The following is a 5,000-nucleotide window of genomic DNA, read 5'->3' as shown; positions in this document are numbered from 1 at the left end:
TTACGGGGCATCGTTTCTGTCGCGCCGAATTCCATCGAGCTGGGAAATCGCTCATTTTTGCGTCGCCAAATATCGTACGAACGCCGTGAAACTTCCACAGGCTTTTTCAGCAGATTTGCACCTGCACTCAAAAAAGTCAAAATTTTTACACATAGACCCCATCAAACGGGAGAAATTGGCCCGGATTGCTCTCATGTGCGTTACGGGGCATCGTTTCTCTCGCGCCGAATTCTCTCGAGCTGGGAAATCGCTCATTTTTGCGTCGCCAAATATCGTACGAACGCCGTGAAACTTCCACAGGCTTTTTCAGCAGATTTGCACCTGCACTCAAAAAAGTCAAAATTTTTACACATAGACCCCATCAAACGGGAGAAATTGGCCCGGATTGCTCTCATGTGCGTTACGGGGCATCGTTTCTGTCGCGCCGAATTCCATCGAGCTGGGAAATCGCTCATTTTTGCGTCGCCAAATATCGTACGAACGCCGTGAAACTTCCACAGGCTTTTCCAGCAGATTTGCACGTGCACTCAAAAAAGTCAAAATTTTTACACATAGACCCCATCAAACGGGAGAAATTGGCCGGGATTGCTCTCATGTGCGTTACGGGGCATCGTTTCTCTCGCTCCGAATTCCATCGAGCTGGGAAATCGCTCATTTTTGCGTCGCCAAATATCGTACGAACGCCGTGAAACTTCCACAGGCTTTTTCAGCAGATTTGCACGTGCACTCAAAAAAGTCAAAATTTTTACACATAGACCCCATCAAACGGGAGAAATTGGCCGGGATTGCTCTCATGTGCGTTACGGGGCATCGTTTCTCTCGCGCCGAATTCCATCGAGCTGGGAAATCGCTCATTTTTGCGTCGCCAAATATCGTACGAACGCCGTGAAACTTCCACAGGCTTTTCCAGCAGATTGGCACGTGCACTCAAAAAAGTCAAAATTTGTACACATAGACCCCATCAAACGGGAGAAATTGGCCGGGATTGCTCTCATGTGCGTTACGGGGCATCGTTTCTCTCGCTCCGAATTCCATCGAGCTGGGAAATCGCTCATTTTTGCGTCGCCAAATATCGTACGAACGCCGTGAAACTTCCACAGGCTTTTCCAGCAGATTTGCACCTGCACTCAAAAAAGTCAAAATTTTTACACATAGACCCCATCAAACGGGAGAAATTGGCCCGGATTGCTCTCATGTGCGTTACGGGGCATCGTTTCTCTCGCGCCGAATTCTCTCGAGCTGGGAAATCGCTCATTTTTGCGTCGCCAAATATCGTACGAACGCCGTGAAACTTCCACAGGCTTTTTCAGCAGATTTGCACCTGCACTCAAAAAAGTCAAAATTTTTACACATAGACCCCATCAAACGGGAGAAATTGGCCCGGATTGCTCTCATGTGCGTTACGGGGCATCGTTTCTCTCGCGCCGAATTCTCTCGAGCTGGGAAATCGCTCATTTTTGCGTCGCCAAATATCGTACGAACGCCGTGAAACTTCCACAGGCTTTTTCAGCAGATTTGCACGTGCACTCAAAAAAGTCAAAATTTTTACACATAGACCCCATCAAACGGGAGAAATTGGCCGGGATTGCTCTCATGTGCGTTACGGGGCATCGTTTCTCTCGCTCCGAATTCCATCGAGCTGGGAAATCGCTCATTTTTGCGTCGCCAAATATCGTACGAACGCCGTGAAACTTCCACAGGCTTTTTCAGCAGATTTGCACGTGCACTCAAAAAAGTCAAAATTTTTACACATAGACCCCATCAAACGGGAGAAATTGGCCGGGATTGCTCTCATGTGCGTTACGGGGCATCGTTTCTCTCGCGCCGAATTCCATCGAGCTGGGAAATCGCTCATTTTTGCGTCGCCAAATATCGTACGAACGCCGTGAAACTTCCACAGGCTTTTCCAGCAGATTTGCACCTGCACTCAAAAAAGTCAAAATTTTTACACATAGACCCCATCAAACGGGAGAAATTGGCCCGGATTGCTCTCATGTGCGTTACGGGGCATCGTTTCTCTCGCGCCGAATTCTCTCGAGCTGGGAAATCGCTCATTTTTGCGTCGCCAAATATCGTACGAACGCCGTGAAACTTCCACAGGCTTTTTCAGCAGATTTGCACCTGCACTCAAAAAAGTCAAAATTTTTACACATAGACCCCATCAAACGGGAGAAATTGGCCCGGATTGCTCTCATGTGCGTTACGGGGCATCGTTTCTCTCGCTCCGAATTCCATCGAGCTTGGAAATCGCTCATTTTTGCGTCGCCAAATATCGTACGAACGCCGTGAAACTTCCACAGGCTTTTCCAGCAGATTTGCACCTGCACTCAAAAAAGTCAAAATTTTTACACATAGACCCCATCAAACGGGAGAAATTGGCCCGGATTGCTCTCATGTGCGTTACGGGGCATCGTTTCTGTCGCGCCGAATTCCATCGAGCTGGGAAATCGCTCATTTTTGCGTCGCCAAATATCGTACGAACGCCGTGAAACTTCCACAGGCTTTTCCAGCAGATTGGCACGTGCACTCAAAAAAGTCAAAATTTGTACACATAGACCCCATCAAACGGGAGAAATTGGCCGGGATTGCTCTCATGTGCGTTACGGGGCATCGTTTCTCTCGCTCCGAATTCCATCGAGCTGGGAAATCGCTCATTTTTGCGTCGCCAAATATCGTACGAACGCCGTGAAACTTCCACAGGCTTTTTCAGCAGATTTGCACGTGCACTCAAAAAAGTCAAAATTTTTACACATAGACCCCATCAAACGGGAGAAATTGGCCGGGATTGCTCTCATGTGCGTTACGGGGCATCGTTTCTCTCGCGCCGAATTCCATCGAGCTGGGAAATCGCTCATTTTTGCGTCGCCAAATATCGTACGAACGCCGTGAAACTTCCACAGGCTTTTTCAGCAGATTTGCACGTGCACTCAAAAAAGTCAAAATTTTTACACATAGACCCCATCAAACGGGAGAAATTGGCCCGGATTGCTCTCATGTGCGTTACGGGGCATCGTTTCTCTCGCGCCGAATTCTCTCGAGCTGGGAAATCGCTCATTTTTGCGTCGCCAAATATCGTACGAACGCCGTGAAACTTCCACAGGCTTTTTCAGCAGATTTGCACGTGCACTCAAAAAAGTCAAAATTTTTACACATAGACCCCATCAAACGGGAGAAATTGGCCCGGATTGCTCTCATGTGCGTTACGGGGCATCGTTTCTCTCGCGCCGAATTCTCTCGAGCTGGGAAATCGCTCATTTTTGCGTCGCCAAATATCGTACGAACGCCGTGAAACTTCCACAGGCTTTTTCAGCAGATTTGCACCTGCACTCAAAAAAGTCAAAATTTTTACACATAGACCCCATCAAACGGGAGAAATTGGCCCGGATTGCTCTCATGTGCGTTACGGGGCATCGTTTCTGTCGCGCCGAATTCCATCGAGCTGGGAAATCGCTCATTTTTGCGTCGCCAAATATCGTACGAACGCCGTGAAACTTCCACAGGCTTTTCCAGCAGATTGGCACGTGCACTCAAAAAAGTCAAAATTTGTACACATAGACCCCATCAAACGGGAGAAATTGGCCCGGATTGCTCTCATGTGCGTTACGGGGCATCGTTTCTCTCGCGCCGAATTCTCTCGAGCTGGGAAATCGCTCATTTTTGCGTCGCCAAATATCGTACGAACGCCGTGAAACTTCCACAGGCTTTTTCAGCAGATTTGCACCTGCACTCAAAAAAGTCAAAATTTTTACACATAGACCCCATCAAACGGGAGAAATTGGCCCGGATTGCTCTCATGTGCGTTACGGGGCATCGTTTCTGTCGCGCCGAATTCCATCGAGCTGGGAAATCGCTCATTTTTGCGTCGCCAAATATCGTACGAACGCCGTGAAACTTCCACAGGCTTTTCCAGCAGATTGGCACGTGCACTCAAAAAAGTCAAAATTTGTACACATAGACCCCATCAAACGGGAGAAATTGGCCGGGATTGCTCTCATGTGCGTTACGGGGCATCGTTTCTCTCGCTCCGAATTCCATCGAGCTGGGAAATCGCTCATTTTTGCGTCGCCAAATATCGTACGAACGCCGTGAAACTTCCACAGGCTTTTCCAGCAGATTTGCACGTGCACTCAAAAAAGTCAAAATTTTTACACATAGACCCCATCAAACGGGAGAAATTGGCCGGGATTGCTCTCATGTGCGTTACGGGGCATCGTTTCTCTCGCGCCGAATTCTCTCGAGCTGGGAAATCGCTCATTTTTGCGTCGCCAAATATCGTACGAACGCCGTGAAACTTCCACAGGCTTTTTCAGCAGATTTGCACGTGCACTCAAAAAAGTCAAAATTTTTACACATAGACCCCATCAAACGGGAGAAATTGGCCCGGATTGCTCTCATGTGCGTTACGGGGCATCGTTTCTGTCGCGCCGAATTCCATCGAGCTGGGAAATCGCTCATTTTTGCGTCGCCAAATATCGTACGAACGCCGTGAAACTTCCACAGGCTTTTTCAGCAGATTTGCACCTGCACTCAAAAAAGTCAAAATTTTTACACATAGACCCCATCAAACGGGAGAAATTGGCCCGGATTGCTCTCATGTGCGTTACGGGGCATCGTTTCTCTCGCGCCGAATTCTCTCGAGCTGGGAAATCGCTCATTTTTGCGTCGCCAAATATCGTACGAACGCCGTGAAACTTCCACAGGCTTTTTCAGCAGATTTGCACCTGCACTCAAAAAAGTCAAAATTTTTACACATAGACCCCATCAAACGGGAGAAATTGGCCCGGATTGCTCTCATGTGCGTTACGGGGCATCGTTTCTGTCGCGCCGAATTCCATCGAGCTGGGAAATCGCTCATTTTTGCGTCGCCAAATATCGTACGAACGCCGTGAAACTTCCACAGGCTTTTCCAGCAGATTTGCACGTGCACTCAAAAAAGTCAAAATTTTTACACATAGACCCCATCAAACGGGAGAAATTGGCCGGGATTGCTCTCATGTGCG

The sequence above is a fragment of the Lampetra planeri genome, chromosome 4 (genome assembly GCF_965212315.1).
Source record: "Lampetra planeri chromosome 4, kcLamPlan1.2.h2, whole genome shotgun sequence".
Lineage (NCBI taxonomy): Eukaryota > Metazoa > Chordata > Hyperoartia > Petromyzontiformes > Petromyzontidae > Lampetra > Lampetra planeri.
This window is presented reverse-complemented; position numbering follows the sequence as displayed.